Source organism: Pseudorca crassidens, chromosome 2, assembly GCF_039906515.1.
Source record: "Pseudorca crassidens isolate mPseCra1 chromosome 2, mPseCra1.hap1, whole genome shotgun sequence".
Lineage (NCBI taxonomy): Eukaryota > Metazoa > Chordata > Mammalia > Artiodactyla > Delphinidae > Pseudorca > Pseudorca crassidens.
Genome location: NC_090297.1, coordinates 183835467 through 183857289, shown reverse-complemented (window position 1 = coordinate 183857289; position 21823 = coordinate 183835467). Strand labels below are relative to the sequence as shown.

The window sequence follows — 21823 nt, the reverse complement described above, 5'->3', positions numbered from 1 at the left end:
AAAGAATCTGAAAAAGACTATTATGTATATATACAATTGAAAATATATACAATTGAAAAACTATATATATACATCTATATATAAAACAGAATCACTTTGCTGGATACCTGAAACCAACATAACATTGTAAATTAACTCTACTTCCATTTAAAAATGGTTTTTAAAAAAGAAATCATAAAGAAGATGTTCAGCACAAAACAGAGCTTTTAATACAGGGTTCAAATACACGAAGGGGGCTCACACTGACGACAGCCAGTAGCTTTCTAATTCCACTGAGGACAAAGGAATTTCAACCCAACGGATTTGGATAAAACATAGTTGATTAACTTCTTGTGAGGCTTGTTACGTAACTACATGGGTTACTGAAAAGGACTGGAATTCCCTCCTTTGCCCATCTTTTTAAAAAAATTATTTATTTATTTATTTATTTTGGCTGCGTTGGGTCTTAGTCGCTGCGCGCGGGCTTTCTCTAGTTGCGGTGAGCGGGGGCCACTCTTCGTTGCAGTACAAGGGCTTCTCTTCGCAGTGGCTTCTCTTGTTGGGAAGCATGGGCTCTAGGCGTGAGGGATTCAGTAGTTGTGGTGCGTGGCCTCAGTAGTTGTGGCTCACGGGCTATAGAGCGCAGGCTCAGTAGTTGTGGCGCCCGGGCTTAGTTGCTCCGCAGCATGTAGGATCTTCCTGGACCAGGGATTGAACCCATGTCCCCTGCACTGGCAGGCGGGTTCTTAACTGCTATACCACCAGGGAAGTCCCTGCCCATCTTTAAGATGAGATAAACCCTTTGTTTCTAAGGTAACTCTGATGCGGTCGTTCGTTAGAGAAGATGTGACAGAACACCTTTGCATTCCCCTCTGCCCGCGCGTCCCTTAATCTCGCACAAGGCAGGAGCCTTGCAGGGTTCACGTGCCTGTTACCAGCACCACCCTGTCGGTCAAACGGGCCTTTGCCAAACAGACAATGTGAAGTATGAGTGTTGTTATTATTTTGACCTTATTAGGAAGAATAGAGGAATCCATAAAAGCGTCCTTCAGTGTTTTCTTTTGAAGATACATCTTAAAGGGCTTGGAAGAAGTCTATCAGTTCTAAGTTCCACTCGGTATTATATTACCCTGAATTATTTATTCAGTGTAAGTGGTAAGAAGAAGTATTGTTGGCGTCTTTTAAGAACCACAGGGTGAGAACAAGAGGTCTGTGTAAAAGGAGAGTTTGACTTCCTAGAAAAGAAGCTGTTAGAAAGAGGAAGGAACGGCTTGATGCCTTTTAAACTTATTTATATTCCCACGTCGTTCCAGAAAGATTTCAGGCTGAATTGTTGATAATGACGGAATTTTCAAGCTCTTAAATCTACAGTAATATTCGTTACCGAGCAACGTGTGGCAAAGAATTCTTGCAGCCTGTGATCAGGCTAGGGCTTCAGATTCTGGCTGCACAGTGCAGAACAATGACGCTTTGTATATCTCTGCTATATAACAGTTCATTCATGCGAATAGATGAACTAGTCAGATATCTTACTTGGTTTTTAATTATCTTATTTAATTATTTTAATTGTTTATTGTGTTATTTTCCATGTAGGAGAGTTAGGAATAATCTCAAATGTATCAGTTAGGATTTTTTTTCTATTGCAAGTTACAGAAAACCCACTACAAACTGGTGTAAGGAGAAAAACAAAACAGGGATGGAGAAGAGGATTTCCTGGATCTCGTGGCTAAGAAGCCCCAGTGGAGAGCAGACGCGAAACGTGGCTGGATCCTGGGCTAAAAAAAAAGTTCTTTCATTGTCATATGCTCCACATGGCAAGATGGCAGCAGAATTAAAGGAACCTGCTTTTCTAGTAGCTGGAATGAGTCACGTGCCAATCCCGACCCAGTCACGCTCGTCTAGGGACTGTGGGGTTCTGAGAGGTTTGGCTAGGTCACAAGTCACCCCCAGACTCCCCCTCAACCAGATGGACAGAGAGGAAGACTAGATGCCCAAACAAAACCCGGAATTGTGACTGGAGGTGGACTGAACGGGTGTTAGCCAGCCAAGAACAAACGTCTTTCACACACGTTCCTTGTATTTGAATATTTCAGTGAAGCTCTCAGTTTAGGACGGTTACGCTGCAGTCTGTGCTCCCTGCTTGTCTGGTGTGAAACTCCTCGGATTCAAGCTTTGTTCAGCAGTCAAAGTGGAGTCCCAACGGCCAGCGTCAACTGCCAAGCTGGTTGTTCCAAAGCGTCGGGTGCCGGGCTGTGAGTGCGTCCGTATGGTGAGCTAAGAGCGTTCCTTTAGATGAGGACTTTGTTTTTTGTTTGTTTGTTTAATTTTTATTGTATATTGAAGCATAGGTGATTAACAATGTTGTGTTAGTAAGACCAATATACGATATCGATATGCGGAATCTAAAAAGAAAGATGCTACAAATGAACTTGTTTACAAAACAGGAAGAGACTCACAGACTTAGAGAATGAATTTAAGGACTTGCCTTGTAACATCACGGAAACCTTCGCCGGCACAGAGTAGCTGCTGGAGACGAGAGGCCCTGGGGCAGCACCTGCCCACCTCCAGGCAGACCCCCCAGAGTCGGACACTGAAGGCTCTTGGCTGGAGGACCCGACCAGACACTGTGGAATGTCCAGGCGCTGCCCGAGGCCCTGTCCCAGCCGAGGGCGAGTCCCACTCACAGACGTCCTGAAACCATCACCAACCAGGGACCCTGCTGGCGCTGAGCTGCCTCCTCCCAGACTTCTCCTTGGCGAGGTCGGTACCCCTTCTGTGTTCTCCCTACTCTTACTAAGCTGTGCTGTGTGCTCACCACGTGCACTAAATTCTATGATTCCTGAACTGGATACTGGCTCCGTTCTGTGTGTCTCCACTCCCGTGAGCCTTACGCAGCCTCACCGCTGGGCCTGGTGACAAAACCAGGACACACTGTCATTATGCTATGTGGTCGCATAGATTCTATTTAGAGTTATCGTGGCAGAAATGCTAAGAGCCCCCCACGCTGCCTCTTCCCTCCTTCCAGAGCAGGGCAAGTTTTACCCCGGCGCCTGGGTTGCCAGACACACACTACCTCCCCCAGCTCCCTGACAGCAGGTGCAGCCACGTGGCAACGCTCCAGCCAATGAGATGTGACGACAAGTGATGTGTACAGTCGCTAGGTCTTGTCCTAAAAGTGCGTGTGGGTGAGGCTACCCTTTTCTAATAACATACATATATATTTTAATATAATATACATGTAATTTCTTATATATAATTTATACTTCATTATTTATTATATTTTAAAAAATATATAAACCTGTATTACCAATATTTCAAAGAGCAAGCAATGTTTACCCTGGGGAAGAGAAAACTTAAGAGAGTGGTTTTAAAACCACTTTTAGGGACTTCCCTGGTGGTCCAGTGGTTAAGACTTCGCCTTCCAACGCAGGGGCTATGGGTTCGATCCCACATCCCCTGCACTGGGGGAGCTAAGCTCCCACATGCCTTGTGGCCAAAAAACCAAAACATAAAACAGAAGCAATATTGTAACAAATTCAATAAAGACTTTTAAAAATGGTCCATGTCAAAACCAAAAAATCTTTAAAAAAATAAAATAAAACCATTTTTAAAGATTTTAGTGTATGTTCTTGTTTTCTAACCACTGAAATAAATTTCTAACCTCAACAGAGCATCACGGCATCTAAGGAAAAGCCCCCAACTGCTAACCTTGGCTGTTCCAAGGAGCTGGTATTGTCCAATAGGATGGCTGTCCCCTCACATTCCCGAGACTCCAGGTAGGAATCACTGACTCGGGGCGGGGATGAGAACACTGTCTCTAAGACTCGAAATGCTGTCCTGGGAAATGGGGAAGACTGGTTCCTGGTGAGGCAACAGTGAAGCTTCATGAATGTGGCTGAGATTCCCTGCCATTGGAGGTGTTTATAGAGAGTGGATGGTCACCTACCAGGGATGCTGTCGAAGGACCTCACACCTTGCCTTTCCACCTTCACTTGGATTTCACCTTAATTTGAAAAGTGAGCCCGTGGCGTATGGCCCTGGGAGACCAGGAGACAGTCTTGCTGCTTTGGAGTCAAAACCGCACCAAAGGGCTTCACTGGTTGGTTTGAAATATTTGGTCTTCTGAACTCTCGTTCATTCCTATGAAGACATACAGAAAAAAAAAAATTCCAAAGACAAAACACACAAGAAATCAGAACATCACCATCTTCGCCAGGCCTGCTCCAACCCCCTTGACCAGCGTATCACTTGCAATCGACTCTGAAGAATCAAACGTGTAAAGACCAGGGAGCTCAGTATCCTCATGAAGTCGGTGGCTTTTAGAAAAATCATCACCTTCGAGCTGTAGATGTTTCACTGACGCCCGCCCTTGGGAAACAAGCTCATGAACTCAGCAAAGTCTGAGAGTCTGTGACTGATGAGGTTTAATGTGCTGACTTGTAAAGGGTGTGAGCTCTGGACAAGAAGGGTGAACTAAAAGGCACACCTCTTTAATTACAGGATTTAAGCCAAGAAAAGGCAAAGACAGTGGGTGGGGTTTGTGACCCTGTCTCTGCCTTTAGTAGAGAAAGCCTTCTGGGTAGCTCTTGAATTTTTTTCTTTCTTAACGACCAGTTTGTTTAAGAGCCAAATAAGGGTCACGTGTTACATTCAGTTTCTATGTCTCTTCTAAGCCATGGGTTCCTCCTCTGTTTCAGTCAGGCTCACTTCCTTTCTTTTCCTGGAAATGTATTTGTCATTTTTTCCTGTAAGTTTTTCCACAGTCTGAACCTTGCTAATTGCATGCCACTGACGTTGTTTAAAAGCCTCCTCTGTCTCTTATATTTTCTGTAATTCATACATCTAGAGGCTCAATCAGATTTAGGTTCAATTTCTTTGGCATGGACACTGTGTAAGTGGTTTTGCGTGCTTCCATCGGGAAGCACGGAATATCTGTCTGTTTCTGTGACGCTGGGATTGTTCAGCGGGCTCAGGCCCTGCCAGGCTGACTCATAAACACTGTCAAGTTCTGTCCTTTTTTCACCTAATGCTTTTAGCAGCCGTTGGTGACCTTGCTTACACCCGCTCTTTCACTGGAGGCTGCAGCCCTGTGATATTTCTGGATCTAATGAGGCCTGCTTCGCTTCTTAGCTGGAATCTCTCTACAAAGGGAAACCATTTCATCAACGAGTGGTTACCCTCAGGTACAGTTTGTACAGGAAGGCCAGACAAGTGTTTGATTCTTTCTTTTTATTTATAAGTTGTTAGAATGATAGGTTGGTTCCTGAAAGAAAACTATGACTATTTCTTCTACTCACAAAACTTCTGAGGCCAGATGTGTGGGATGCTCTGTCCCATTAAGCAATTCTGACACTAACTACCCGAAGTTAGTGCAGACGGGCTAGAGGCACAGTCCCTCAAGACCATCCCCACCTTGAGATGCTAGTTGCAAATCCCGGGTACCTGTACTTCTGACCGACCAGCTAGAAATCGGAGATCCCCACAACCCTCACCTCAGCTCGATCATTTGCTCACAGAAGTTGGGAAAGCACTTACTATCACCCATTTATTACAAAGGACACAACTCAGGAACAACCAAAGGGACAAGATGCACAGGTATGGGGGGAGGGGTGGGGCATCCATGCCCACCACTCCCAGGACTTTGACGTGTTCACCAGCCCAGATGCTCTCCAAAACCTGTTGTGTAGGGTTTTTACGGAGGCTTCATTTCTTAGGCGACATCGATTAAATCATTGGCCATTGGTGATTAAGTCCATCTCCAGCCCCTCGCCCCTCCCCCGAGGTCAGTGGGTGGGGCTGAAAGGTCTGACCCTCTAATCAACCCAGCCTCCCCTCAGTCCCATCCTTAGGGTCTTTTCTAGGTCACCTCATTAACACAAACTCAGGTGTGGTTATAAATAAGCAAGGAGGCCTCATTTTACCCGATCGCTCAAGAAATTCCAAGCGTTTCAGGAGCTCTGTGCCAGGAAGCCCATGTAGACACCAAACACATATTTCTTATTATGTCACAGTTCCCTGGCGTCCTCTGTGGGTGACTCATGGTTCCTTCTTTTCTTCTTTTTTTTTTTGTCATTATGAAATCTATCTACATAAAAGATAAACATAAGAAAGGCTAAGCAAAATGATTTATTACATTCATTTTCCAATTTTTTACGTTGTAAAAGGAAATCGATTCCACATCCTACCGTATAACATATTTAAGCTACTACGGTGTCTTAATCTGTTCCAGATGCTCTACCGAAGTACCACAGACTGTCATTCTGTAAACAAAATTTATTTCTCATAATTCTGGAGGCTGGGAAGTCCAAGGTCAACACCGTGCCAGCAATTCGGTGTCTGGCGAGGGTCCAGTTCCTCATTCATAGACGGTGCCTTCTCACCGTGTCCTCACGCGATGGAAGGGGCGAGGAAGCTCTGTGGGGTCTCTTTTATGAGAACACTAATCCCACTCATGAGGGCTCCACCTTTATGACCTAATCATCTCCTCAAAGTCTCACCTCCTAAGACTATCATGTTGGGAGTTAAGATTTCAACAGATCAATTTTGGGACGACACAAACATTCAGATTATAGCATATGGTTTTTTTTTAAAGTAATTGAAAGGTAAACTAAATACTGATATTTTTACTCACAAGATGAAAATTATAATTATAGACATACAAATTGATACGTGGCTATTTACAGAAAGCAAGTGAGGTAAAGTCGCAGCAGCCATATTCATAGGGAAATCTTATTTGATTTAGGAAATGTAGCATCTTCACATTTCTCAAAGTTGAATCCTAATCCAGAAATATTTGTAATGCTTTTTAGGAATAATCCAAGTGGCACACTTATCTCAATCTATTACCTTTCAGAGAAACAAGCTAACCAAGCTTGTGGTACAAGCTTTTGTATGACCCACTCTTATAAAAGGGAGATACTGGGACTTCCCTAGTGGTGCAGTGGATAAGAATCTGCCTGCCAATGCAGGGGACACGGGTTCAATCTCTGCTCCGGGAAGACCCCGCAGGCCACGGAGCAACTAAGCTCGTGGGCCACAACTACTGAGCCTGCGCTCTAGAGCCCGCGAACCACAACTACTGAGCCCTCGTGCCACAACTACTGAAGCCCACATGCCTAGAGCCCGTGTTCCGCAACAAGAGAAGCCACCACAGTGAGAAGCCCCAATGAGGCAACGAAGAGTAGCCCCCGCTCGCCACAACTAGAGAAAGCCCGTGCACAGCAACGAAGACCCAACGCAGCCAAAAATAAATAAATAAATAAAATTTTAAAAATAAATAAAAAGGAGATACTCTAGGTGTAGGAACGAGAATGTTTAAGGTGGAGAATATTAGGGGCCAGGAACTCCCTTTGGTTGTTATCTTACCCAATGAGAATCTGCAAACAGCTCCTGTTAGCAGCTCTCTCTACTCTGAGAGCCACCAATTACCTTAAACTGGAAAATAAATTCTTATCGTTTAGTTGGTAACTTGGTAGATTATTACATCCTTGTAAATCATTCAAATATTTTTGATGTGCCAAGGCTTACAGAGGTGTTGGTGACAAAAAGGGGAAAATTCAGGGTCTCTACCCTCAAGGAATTACAGCAGGTGAGGCAGACAGGAGACAGGCAATCTTAGCAAAGGGCTCTGATAAAGCCTCAGTGTGATTCTTTTTCCTCCAAAATAAGAATTACATAATAATCCTGAGTGGAACCGTGTATATTGTACTTGACAGCATTTCTCCGACGCGCCACCCTCTGGTCTTTTGCTTAAGCAAAGTCTCCAAGGGGTAAACACACAACTGCATCCTCCGCTCTTTGACACAAATCTGGGCTGTTATGTAGCAAACACTTCTGACAGCGGGTTCTAGCCCAGCTGCGGGTCTGCCTGCATCGCCATATAAGGGCTTTCCCTTTTCCACCTTAGAATTCAGGGGCAGGTCACGACTGCAAAGATGTAAACGTTTACGTAAGTGGTCACTGAAAAACCAGCGTTGGTTTCCAAGCTTTTTTCCACTTTTTTTTTAAGCTCCAGACCAAGTATTTAAATGAAATCACCCGTTGGTAGAAAACTGAAGGCTGCTACCCACATTCCCAATTTCCAGGCGCCTCTGCAGAACTCCGGCTGTTTCTCAGAACACTGACTTCAAGGATAAAAATGCAAAAACATAAGCAAAAACCTTCAACTTGAAATTTCTTGCAAAGGCTTATGTTCATGCTCTTTAAGAACATATATCTTCTTGCTTCACATAATAATAATAATTTCTATTTTATACTGCTTTTAACTTTCGGAAGTGTTTTTGTATGAATTATAGCAGATTTTGTGGTCTGGTCCCCCCTCCCCCTTTTTAATGTAGTTATTTCTAATTTCATGGCCTATGTCTAAGAAGGAAATTTGATATTATTACCTATTCATGGATTTTTCTCACTGTTTAAGCAATGTAGCCTTTTGACTGAGTAGATCTCTTTTAAGCAAGTATGACTTGAAAGTTATTTTCCTTAAGCCCAGTTATCATCTGATACTGATTGCTCCACCCACCTGCAAAAAAGAATTAATCAACATATTAACATAGGCTATAATAAAGAGAAAATCTCCAATTCTTTAAAATACTTTTATATAATCTTTCAGACTATTTATAATCTACTTTAACACAGTCATTTTAATTCCCACAGTATATTATTATACTGTCAAATTGAAATTTAAGTTTTTTTTTTTTTTTTTTTTTTTTGCAAAACACTGTTGCTTGTATTTATCACTGTGAAGGGATTACCACCAAATGCTAACCCGTCATGGGGTAAGGGAAGGATGTGCTAAAGTGGATTAAAGTATTAAACCCAATTTGTGAAACCACACTGAATATATTACCATTGCAAATTAAGATTTTTAAAGTGCAGAGGTTCTTGGGATGCAGCAAACAATGAAAAGTCAAAAATGGAAAGGCATGCAGCCTGGAATGAATCACCACACAAGACGAGAAAAGTAGAAACACCCACCAGATATCATTATTTGATGGAAAAAAAAACCCCAAAACGTTCCTCTATTCTACAGTAGAGGACAGTTAGAAGATGTAGGAATGGCTTGGGAGAATGGAGCAGTTTGCCTCTGAAGACAGTGATTTAACTTAAGAATGGTCTTGGGGCTTCCCTGGTGGCGCAGTGGTTGAGAGTCTGCCTGCCGATGCAGGGGACGCGGGTTCGTGCCCCGGTCCGGGAAGATCCCACATGCCGCGGAGCGGCTGGGCCCGTGAGCCATGGCCGCTGAGCCTGCGCGTCCGGAGCCTGTGCTCCGCGACGGGAGAGGCCACAGCGGTGAGAGGCCCGCGTACCGCAAAAAAAAAAAAAAAAGAATGGTCTTAAACCCAAGAACTTCTATACTTAATTCTAAGAAGTTACCTTGCTGAGACAAACCATTGAAACGAATAACTTTCTTTTTTCTTACGACTAGAAACGCTTGTTCACTGCAGGGGATACAGATGAACAAAACGATAAAAACCAGCATAAGCTCACCTTCCAGGAAGAGCTATTAACACTTTAGAAAGCTTTCTTGAGATTCACATACCGTACAATTCACCCATTTTAAGTGTATAGTTAAATATTTTAAAATATGTGTACTGGGTTGTACAACCATCACCACAATATAATTTTAGAACATTCCATTACCCCAAAAAGAAACCCATTAGCCATCACTTCCCATTTTTCCCTACCACACAGCGGCCCCTACTCAGCCCTAGACAACCACTGATCTGCTTCCTGTCTCTGTAAATTTGCTTATTCTGGACCTTCCATATAAGTGGAATCACAATATGTGGTCTTTTGTGACTGACCTCTTTCACTTCGCTTAATGTTTCCAAGATTCATGCAAATTGTAGCATGTATCGGTACTTAATGTTTTATTGCTGAATAATATTCCAATGTATGGATATGCCGCTTTTTAAAAATCCATTTATGACGCACATTGGATTGTTTCCAGGTTCTGATGGTCGGGAATAATGCTGCTATGAATATTCCTGTACAAGTTTTTGTTTGAACACCTGTTTTTGAGTCTCTTGGAGTGTAGGAGGAGAATTTCTGGGTTACATGGTGACTCTATGCTTAACATTTTGAGCAACTGCTAGACTGCTTTCCAGAATGGTTGTGTACCACTTTACACTCCCGTCACCAATGTAAGAAGGTTCCAGTTTCTCCATATAACACTTTTTATTGTCTGTCATTTTTCTCTTTTAAATAGCAATCCTAGTTGGTGTGAAGTGGTATCTCCTTGTGGTTTTGATTTGTATTTCCCTAATAAATAATGGTGTTGAGAGTTTTTTTCTTATGTTTATTGGCTATTTGTATGTCTTCTATGGAGAAATGTCTATTCAAACTGTTTGCCCTTTTAAAAATTGGGTTACTTTTCTTTTTATTGTTGGGTGGTCAGACTTCTTTATGTACTCTGGATATAAGCCTCTTATCAGATATATGAATTACAAATCATTTCTCCCAATCTGTGAGCTGTCTTTTCACTTTCTTGATATCATTTCTAGCACAAAAGTTTTAAACTGATCTATTTTTTTCTTTTGTCCCTTGTGCTTTTGGTGTCATATCTAAGGTTTTGCCTAACCCAAGGTCATGAAGATCACTCCTATGTTTTCTTCTAGGAGTTTTAACATCTTAGCTCTTACATTTGAGTCTATCCATTTTGAGTGAATTTTTGTGTATAGTGTGAGGCAGGGACCCACCTTCATTTTTTGCATGTGGATATCTGGTCCCACCACCATTTACTGAAAAGACTATTCTTTCCCCTATTGAATTTTCTTGGCACCCTTATTGAAAAACAGTTGACCATAAATGTAAGGATTTATTTCTGGACTTTCAATTTTATTCCACTGATCTAAATGTCTACTATTAATATTTGCCACAACTCCTCCCTCTTTTTTTCTGGGTATTTATTAATATTTTTCAAAATAATTGGATCATACTAAATACAGTTTTTAACCTTTTTTTTTAAAAGAAATCACTAACATCCTCTCATGTCATTAAATATTCAACATAACTTTTAATGGCTGCCTTTTATTCCATTGTACAGATATACAATATTAATTTAATTCCCTTTTGGTGAATACTTAGGCTGGTCCCACAACAACATTATCATCAAATGATGTAATAAAAAAATACACCCAAAATATACCTTATGTGTATCAGTAATTAGTTTATAAGGAAAAAACCTAGAGTGGGAATTGCTATGTAAGAATATTTTTAAGTCCTTGATACATATAAGAGCTTAAGCGTCCCTCAGTATAGACGGAGATTACTGTTGTGAAATCTTGACTAATTCTGAATTCACATTTTATCGTAGACTTACACAAAGAGGGACATCTCAAAACTAATAGTTTTTGATAGCTTGACTTAAAGTCAAATAACCAACTCTTCCCCCTGTCTTAAATATCTCAGTTTAATGTTATTTTCTTCTCCTATATGAAGTACTGATTTGTTTTGCTGCACTAGGTAAACTGTCACTGAAAGTGAACATTTCAAATGAAGTAACTGAACGAAACCACCAAGGTTTGTGGCAGGTGTGCTGAAGTTAACCCCCCAGTACAGAATCTAAGTTGGATACGATGGGAAAGGAAGACAGAAGATGGCATACATGTTGGGAGAAAATAGAGAAATTAATAGACTAGTGGTCCCAGTGTGGTTGAAAAATGATCACGGCAGGAAAAGTAGGGCAGGGAAAGCTGGGAGGAAGGAAGATTATTGCCAGATAAAAGAATATCTGAATTGCCGCTCTCAATATGTCCACTGCTGAGAAATTTAGAGTTGCCTTGGAAAAACTTAAGATCTCTTGAGGGGACTTAGCTGGTGGTCCAGTGGTTAAGAACCTGCCTGCCAATGCAGGGGACGCGGGTTCGATCTCTGGTCCGGGAAGATCCGACATGCCGCGGAGCCACCAAGCCTGTGCGCCACAACTACTGAGCCCACATGCCGCAAGTACTTAAGTCCGTGCGCCCTAGAGCCCATGTGCCACAACTACTGAGCCTGCGTGCTGAAACTACTGAAGCTCGCGCGCCTAGAGTCCATGCTCCGTAACAAGAGAAGCCACAATGAGAAGCCTGCGCACCGCGACCAAGAGTAGGCCCTGCTCGCTGCAACTAGAGAAAGCCCGCGCGCAGCAATGAAGACTCAACACAGCCAAAAAAATAAATAAATATTTAAAAAAGAAAAAGAAAGATCTCTTGAGAATATAATGTCCCAGAAACAGGCCTAATCTTGAAAGGGACAGTCCATGCAGCATCTTTCCCTCTGGAAAATGGACGCACACTGGCAGATTTCTAAGTGTTCCAACGGGCATGGCTCTTGTACGATGTCTTCAGAGTATACCAGCTTTGCAGTGTTTAATCTAATGAAAACTGTATGTACCTCCCTTCGCTAAGGTCTACATATGCAGACTTTATAGTGTAGGGGACCAAAATTTCCACTCCAAAATGTCTCTTTGGGATATGGATTATTTTGAGCTGAAAACAATCAAGGCCAAAAGACGCAGGGAGAAACTCTGACCTTCCCCCAGCTGCCTAAAAGAATTTCGATAGAGGGCCTGTTCCCAAAATAGAGCTATCGCCAGAGATCTCTGCAAAGAATACGGGCCGGGCCGGTGTGGTGGGGAAGTCGGCAGGGCCTGGAGACCAGAGTCCACTCTGTCCCATTGTGTCTGCTGGCTCAGCAAACACTCGCTCACCAAGCATTTGCTTTTCCATCTCCATGTAAATGGCCTTCCTCCCCTTTGAGGTCCCAAACCACTACTCGCAACTTCCTCTTTTGTCTTTAGTTGAAGACGGTATTTAAGGTGAGGGTTTTGGCCGTTTGGGGGAGTTACTCAGTTTTTGTGGATCTCTCCCATGAAGACATGTTATGAAACTTTGCGTGATTTTCTCCTGTTAATGTTTCATGTCAATTTAATTCTTAGACCATCCAGAAGAACCTAGAAGGGTAGAGGGAAATTTCTTCCTCCCTGACAATCGGTCAGTACCAGTCTATTTTTCTAACCATCCAATGACTTTGTAAGTTCGAGGGGTATTTTTAAGATTTTTTTTTTTTTTGATGTGGACCATTTTTAAATCCTTTATTGAATTTGTTACACTATTGCTTCTGTTTTATGTTTTGGCCGCTGGGCATGTGGGATCTTAGCTCCCTGACCAGGGATAGAACCCGCACCCCCTGCATTGGAAAGCGAAGTCTTAACCACTGGACCGCCAGGGAAGTCCCATAAGTTCAAGTTTTAGGATGAAGTTTTAGATTTCTAACACACCCCTAGTTTTAACTAGACACCTCCTAATTTGGCATCCCAGAAGCCTCACTGCCAAGAACTATGTAGTTCTGTGAATACATCTGTGCCAGGAGTTTGGGCAGAAGGAATAATATGATTACCAAGATCATTAACTCTGTGATGTGTTCAAGATTAGTAGGAAGACGTTTCTAAAATTATTAACAATAAAATATTTATCACGCTATTGTATTAAATTCATCTCTATAAAAGCTTTAATCTTCCTGCTCTGCTCTGTGGTTAGAATAAAGCAACTCGAGTGACAACCATGGTTCCTTTCTTTCACCCTCCACATCCAGTCAACCAGGGAGAGCTAGTTACTCTACTTCTTATGCATCTCTTGATTCCGTCCACTCCTCTGTATCCCCATGGCCTCTACCTGCGTTCAGGCCACCGTCTGCTCCAGCCTGAATTATTACCTCAGCTTCCTCCCTCAGTTTTACGCCCAACAATCTTTTCTCCACACTGCAGCATGAATGAGAAATAAACCACTGTTGTTGTTGTGTGCCACTGAGACTGGGGGTCACTTGTTACTGCAGCATAACCTGGCCTAAGCAGATGATCCCTAACTTCTTTCAGTTCCTTGCATGTGCCGTACTCTCACTTTGGGCCTTTCCCTCCTCCTCTTTTTCCTGTGTCAATTGTCCCAATTTATCTTTGGCCTTTCAGATCTCAGCTTAGGTGTCATTTCCTCTGGAAGGCCTTCTCCTTTCCCCCACGACTGGTTTGTGTTCCCATCCTACACACTCCTCCGACATTCTGTACGTCCCCTGTCGCAGCACTTACTGTGTAATTATCGCCCCACCTCTACTGTAAGACAGAGACTATGGCTTTCTTGTTCATCATTGTATTCCTACGCTCGCCATGTGGTAGATGCCAGAAATCCCTTGAATGAGTAAATCAATTTTTAGAACTTGAAGATTTTGTCATAGTGTTTACCGGGAAAAGTCACCGACGGCAGAAAGTAGTTGAGTCCAAGTTGTGGTCTGATTCATTGTGATGATACAAGTGAAAGAAGTATCCATGGCAGCCAAATGCTATCAACCTGTGCTTTCCTGTCTTCCCCTCGACGTAAGTTATACGGGTTTCCAAGCCTCCATACTAAAGGAATAAGGAGTAATATATATATTTATAACTGAATCACTTTGCTGTACACCTGAAACTAACACAACATTGTAAATCAACTATACCCCAATTTAAAAAAAAAAAGGAGTAGCTATAAACGAATAGGTGTGAGACTGAAGGTCCCCGGAATCAAAGAACGATAGGCATTATTATTTCTGTACATGTCTGAACAGGGCATGAGGATAACATACAGGTCAGCTCACATTCTTGCAGCATTTCCGGTTCTAAGACACAGCCTAAGGCAAACTCTTAGCATGGTTATGCAGGATGTACGCATTCCACAACTCTTGTCTAACTGAGTCACCCTGGATAGTTTCCTGTCCCTCCCTGCCATAAAGCATAATGCACAAGAACAATGCATTCATCATGCCATCTGTGATCCCCACGTGAACTACCATGGGTAAGGCTTCCCGTGGTCCCACAATTAAAAGACCATCTGAAAACCATGTCGGTGAAGACGTTTTGTGCAGAAAGCAGGAGTCGCAGCTTAGGTTAACTAGACTGTGCTCTGGTGAGACCTAGGAGGAAATCTGACTCTGAGCTCATTACTAAAGAGCATATGGTGGGGTAGAGCCACATGTGAGGCCTGAGTGGTTCTGAGGTTGACTTATTAACGCCAAAAGATGAAGGGCTTGATGTTTAATAGTAGGCTTCATGTAGCATGCCTAACTCACGTGCAGAAATGAGTTTAACTCACTAGGCTATATATTAAGAATGAAACACCCCACATGTAAAAATTGCCTAGTTTTTGAAAAAGAAAAAACAGAGGAAAAAGACTGACTAGTTTTCTTAAAGTCATAGTAAGAAGAGGCATGTATACAACAAGGGTCCAAATCTTCTATGAGAAAACTGATGAGCGTCAGGCAGGGCAGGGTTATGCAACACGTATTAGCTTGAACTAGTTCTGAGGTTTCCAAAGGATTAGAAAGTGCTGGGAATGCTAGAAACGATGGTTAGAACCAGGTCCCTTGATTGAAAGTTAAGGGGACATGGTTTTAGGCCCAACGTAAAGAAGCACTTGTGGGGGCTTCCCTGGTGGCGCAGTGGTTGAGAGTCCACCTGCCGATGCAGGGGACACAGGTTCGTGCCCCGGTCCGGGAAGATCCTACGTGCCGCAGAGCGGCTAGGCCCGTGAGCCATGGCCGCTGAGCCTGCGCGTCCGGAGCCTGTGCTCCGCAACGGGAGAGGCCACAACAGTGAGAGGCCCGTGTACTGCAAAAAAAAAAAAAAAAAAAAAGAAACACTTGTGAATGTTACCTGTTTCTTCATCAGTGCAATTCGGATAAAATACCTACTTTATAAGATTGTACTGAGAATTAAACATAATGTTTGTAAAATGCTTTGCACAATGTTGGCTAATTAAATGGTAATTATAATTAAGCAGAGATCTCCAATGAAGAACTGGGCTTCCCTGTAAGGTAAGAAGTTCACTGCCTCTAAAAGTACTTAATAAGTCAACTGGTCATGCGCAGTGGTTGAGAGTCCGCCTGCTAATGCAGGGGACACGGGTTCAAGCCCTGGTCTGGGGGGATCCCACACGCCGCGGAGCGACTAGGCCCGTGAGCCACAGCTGCTGAGCCTGCGCGTCTGGAGCCTGTGCTCCGCAACAAGAGAGGCCACGACAGTGAGAGGCCCGTGCACCGCGATGAAGAGTGGCCCCCGCTTGCCACAACTAGAGAAGGCCCTTGCACAGAAACGAAGACCCAACACAGCCAAAAATAAAAATAAATAAATTAAAAGTCCTTAAATAACTCATGGTTTAAAGAAGAAATAACAATGGACATTTTAATATACGAGAACTGAATAAAAATACTATGTATCAAAACTTGTGGGATGCAGAAAAAGCAGTATTTGAGGAAAACTTATAGCCTTAGATGCTTATATTAGAAAAATAGAAAGATTAAAGGTGAATATGCTAAACTCATTAACTGAAAAATAGAATAATCTGAAGACAGTAGTAGAGAGAGAAAAAACATAAAGCAGTGAAACGGAAAACAAACTTGCAATAAAGAGGATCAACAAGGTCAAAAGTTGATTCTTGGGAAATGTACAATGAGACAAACTTTTGGTGAGATGGATTAAGAAAAAAAATGAGAGAAAGATCAAGTCAGTATTAATGAAAATGAGACATAATATTATATATAAAATACATTTTTAAAAGATAAAATGAAGAACTTTCTGAAAGTAAATATGAAACAGTTGAAAAGAACATTAAAACACATATAACTTAGCAACACTGACCCAAGAATTCCTTAAGAAAGGCTGAATAGTTCTATGACTGTGAAAAACAATAAATCTAAAGGTAAAAATCTTTCTACCCACACAAAAAAACTCGACACCCAGATAATTTATAGGGAGCTCTGCCAAACTTTCAGCAGACAGGTCATTTCAATATTATATAATTTATTCCACAGAATAATGGAGGAAAAAAAAGAAATATTCCCCAATTCATTCTTTGATGCCTGTAAAACCATGGATAGCGTGAGAAAGGAAAATTACAGATCAATTTTACTTATAAACATAAACTTAAAAATCCTAAACAAAATGTTAACATAAAATATCAGATATATAAAATATATTATGGACAAATTAGGCTTATTTCAGGAATGCAAAGGTGTTTAACATTTGAAAAACCTTTAAATTATAAATATAATTCTTCATATTGCTAGATAAGGGGGAAATGCTTTTGCTGATCTCAACAGATTAAAAAAGAGAGGAAAAAAGCATTTGATATAATCCAGTACTCTTTCATGGTGAAACTTTTAGCAAATTCACAATGAAACAGAACTTCCTTAACTCGATAAAGGGTATTTGAAAAACCTGCAACACACGTCATTCCTAATGAGGAAATGTGTGAATTAAAGTATTTTAAAACCAGGAACTAGACAAGAATGTCTGCTATCATCACATGTATTCAACCCCGTGCTGGAGATGGTAGCCAGCATGATAAGGTAAGAGAAAGAAAAGGAAAGGAAAAACAAAACTGTCATTACTTAAGATGTGACCCTCTAAATAGAAAACTAAAAATAATCTACATATTATTGGAAATATGAAGAGCATTTAGCAAGGTGGCTAAAATATCAATATGTGAAAATCAATTTCATTTTTATAAACCAGCAAATAATTCAAAAACATAAGTTTAAGGACTTCCCTCGTGGCGCAGTGGTTGAGAATCCGCCTGCCAATGCAGGGGACAGGGGTTTGATCCCTGGTCCGGGAAGATCTCACATGCTGCAGAGCAACTAAGCCCATGCGCCACAACTACTGAGCCTGCACTCTAGGGACTTCGTGCCACAACTACTGAGTCCATGTGCCACTACTACTGAACCCCGCACACCTAGAGCCCATGCTCTGCAACGAGAAGCCACTGCAATGAGAACTAAGAGTAGCCTCCACTCGTCACAACTAGAGAAAGCCCACACACAGCAACAAAGACCCAACGCAGCCAAAAAAATAAAAAAATAAACAAATAAAAGTCACCAAAAAGTCTTATTAAAAACAAAAACATAAGTTTAAGACACATGTATGATAATAACATAAACTGTAATGAATGTAGAATAAATCTGACCAAAGATGAGCAAGTATCTCTAGAGAAAATTAGAAATTCTATAGAAATCGTTAAAGAAAACCTAAATAACTAGAGATATATAGCAAAATCTTACTATAGGAATTTCAATTCTCCCCCCAAATTGACCTACAGAATTAATGCATTTCCAATCATAATCACATCAGGACTTTTTTGTGGAAATTGACAAGTGGATCCTAAAATGTATATGCAAGAAAAAAGGGCCAAGAATAGCCAAGCCAATCCTGAACAAACCTGCTCAACCAGACAGCAAAATGTATAAAGCTATAGTAATTCAGGCAGAAGGGTACTGGCACAGGGACAGAAAACTAGGAAGAGAATAGTGAGTCCAGAAACAGACTTTGGGGCCTTGATATATGACCAGAGATGGTAACCACAGGTCACTGGAGAAAGGATTCTAGTCAATATAGGGTGTTTGCACAATTGCCTGGCTATCTGGAAAACAGGAAAGGAAAGGAAATGGATCCCTACTTCATACCAGACAAAACCCAATTCCCTATGGATTAATGATTTAAATGTAGAAGGCAAAACTTTAAAAATTTCCCCCCAATTCGAAGAAATACCTTTCAGATAGCAGGGTGGACAAGGATATTTTTTTCTATTTGATAGACTTTATTTTCTAGAGCAGCTTTAGGTTCACAGCAAAACTGAGAAGGTACAGAGATGCCCCGTCTACCTGCTGCCCCTACACAGGCCCAGCCCCGCCATTATCAACGCACCCCCCCCACCAGATGGCACGTTTGCTTCAACGAACCTACAGACATGCATCACCATCACCCAGAGTCCACGGTTCACATTAGGGTTCACTCCACTTGTTGTACATTCCACAGGTTTGGACAAAGGTATAATGACATGTGTACCCCATTGACAGTGTCACACAGAATAGTTTCACTGCCCTAAATATTCCCTGCGCTTTGCCCATCCATCCCTCCCTCCCCTCAACCCCTGGCAAGACCAGGATTTTTTTAAGACATCAAAGTTTGCTAATTACAAAGGAAAGGATAGACATATTTAACTACGCTAAACTTAATATTTATCTAAAGATAGTATAGAAATAAAGAAAGTGAAAAGATCTTGGACTGGACCCTGGCCTGGGGGTGCGGAGGATTGCTCTAAATCATTGGTCCCCAACCTTTTTGGCACCAGGGACCGGTTTCGTGCAAGACAATTTTTCCACGTACAGGGGTTGGAGGGGGGTAGTGGAGAGATATGGTTCAGGCGGTAATGTCAGCCATGGAGAGCGCAGATGCTGCTTCGCTCGCTCACCCACCGCTCACCTCCTTCTGTGTGGCCCGGGGGTTGGGGACCCCTGGTCTAAATGACATTATTGGAACAACTGATGAAATTTCAATGTGGACTGTATATTAGACGTATCATATCAGTGCTAAATTATCTACATTTGAAAATTGTTCTGTGCCAACATAAGGAAACATCATTGTTTTCAGAGGTGCATGCTGCAACTTACTCTCAAATGGTTCAGCAAAAATAATTTATATCTTGTCTCTCTTACACACAAATACAGCAAACTGTGAATCTATGTGAAGGGTACACAGGAGTTCATTGTATTAGTCCTGAAACTTTTCTGTAAGTTTGATATTTTTTTTTCAAAATCAGAAGTCAAAATTTTAAAAAAATATTTGAAAACACACGCTATAAACAGGGAGAAAATATTTGCAACACATACAATTGACAGAAGATTGGTATCCAGAATGTTTTTTTAAAATAAAAATGCTTAGAAGAGGAAAAGAAACATGAATGAACAATCAGCACATGAAAAAATGTTCGACATTATCAGTAATTAGAGAATGCAAATTAAGACCATAATCTTGTACCAATTTACTCTCAGTAGACTAGCAAAAATTAAGAAGTTTGACCAAAACAATGATTGGAAGGAATGTGGAATAACAGGAAAGGGCTGATCCGTGCTGGTGGCAGTATAGATTGGTACCAGCACTTTGAAAACATTTTGGCAACATCGTGTAAAGCTGTATACCCCATCCCTCTGATCCAGTCCTGTTACTCCTGGGTTCAACTGAGACGAGTGCAAGAGCTGTGCACAGGAAGGCCCTTGCCAGCCTTGTGAGTATCACCCAGGCAGGCTCAGGTTTTGTCAGGCATGAGCTTATGTAATTGGAGAAAAATCACAACAAATTGCAAATGTGACAAAACCCAGGAAAGTACCATACTAATTTTAAAATTAACTGTCTCACACACCTCTATACCCTTTTCCTTCATTCTTTTGGCTGCATAGGCTTAATCCCCTCTTTATATGACAATGATTTCCACAACATCACTTTCCATAGAGAAAATGAGAAGACTGCCCTTCTTCTAACATAGTTTACTGAACATTTTTTATTATTAATATTTGGGATGTAGAAAACATGTGTCTTCACATCCAGACAGACTCACTGTAGTTCTGTTATAGGGTTATGGCCTACAAACTCAGAGAATCTGACAAATTTTACTTTGTGTGATTCTCATCATTAAAGGAAACATGTAAAGTGCATTTATAAACATAGAAGCATGACTACGTTCCTCACAGGAGAGAACTTCCAGGTCAGAACTGGATCCTCCACTTACAATTTTACACATCTGAGTTTTTTCAGATCAGCTTCCAGCTCCCTACATTTCAAACTAGGTTTCTGCCCCAACACACACATAGGTCAGGTGCTGGATGTTGTGGGACATTCCTATTCTGATATGACCATCTGTTCATGCACCTTCCTACCCTGGGGCGAAAAGCAAGAGCCTGACATTGAAGACTGCAAACCTCACACATACTCTCCACTGAACTCAAACGCATCCCTGATGCAACCCACCTTGGCTCAACCCCAAATGCCTGCAGCCGTGTATCACCCAAGCTGAAAAGGGCTGAAGGAGGGGGCGCAGGAACGTAAAGAGAAACTGGCCCTCTTCCATCGCGGTTTAAATGTCTTCCTTCTGTAGATTTTACAAACATATGACCATGGGAACACACTGCCAAGGCTCCTCTTTTCGGGTCGATGGGAGAGACCCATGGGAGGGGCCCTGAAACTCCAATTTCATTAGCTTCACGGTCGGTTTGCCTCCAATAATAACAAAATACTGGAGACAAGTGTCCACAGAAAAATGGATAAACAACTGGACATAAACGACTTCACAGAAACGCAATGTTACAGCAGCGAAAATAAATGTTACACAGCTTGCTTACACTTAACAGCTTGGGTGAATCAAAGAAACGTTCAACGATAAAAGCAAATCCCACAAGACTGTGTATCATTTGTATAAAGCTCAAAAAGAGAAAAGTCAAACAATATATCCTTTGGGAATGCCTCCACCTATAATCAAACGACTAAGAATGTCAAGGAGAGACAAAGTTCAGGACAGGGGTGGTCGAGGGAAGAAGCAAGGGGTAGAACCCGGGAAGCGCCCGTATATATGCTCCACGTGGATAATGTGGAGTCACAGGCTTCCGTTTTCTCAGTGTGCTTTAAAACTTACATATTTGCTCAACATGTGATTTCGTGTGCATCCAGTATTAGCCTGAAAGCGCTGGAAGTCCTGGAGCCCCGCGTCCCTCCTTCCGGTCCCGCGCTTTCCCCGTCACTTCACTGCCAGCGGCTCGGGGACCAGCTCCAGCGAAGTGCGACCCCCGGGACCCACCCGGCACGTGACTGTGTGACTATCCCCGCAGTCGGGTGGGGCGGGTGGAAAGGTCCAGAGTATCTCACGTGCACACTAAACCTGCTCCGTTAATTCCAGTTATTCGCCGGCTAGAAGCAGATCAGGGTTCGAAGCCCACGGGGCCTCACCCACTGCCCGCAACACCCCCCCCACCCCCGCCTCCAAGCTTGCCGACCCCCCCACTCCCACCCCCG

The 21823-nt window shown here is 42.2% G+C and overlaps 1 long non-coding RNA gene across 5 annotated transcripts; it reads right to left on the bottom strand.

Moving 5' to 3' along the window:
* Positions 1 to 1512: 1512 nt before the first annotated feature.
* LOC137220163 (uncharacterized) lies at positions 1513 to 21773 on the bottom strand. 5 transcript variants are annotated; one of them, XR_010941506.1, is made up of 6 exons: positions 21447 to 21773; positions 20786 to 20906; positions 14195 to 14356; positions 8367 to 8497; positions 5901 to 6064; positions 1513 to 4119 (listed from the first exon to the last, which is right to left on the bottom strand). It is a non-coding gene; the product is annotated as an uncharacterized lncRNA (long non-coding RNA). The 5 variants fall into 5 exon arrangements; XR_010941508.1 differs by lacking the exon at positions 14195 to 14356; XR_010941507.1 differs by lacking the exon at positions 20786 to 20906.
* Between the last annotated feature and the right edge of the window lie 50 nt (positions 21774 to 21823).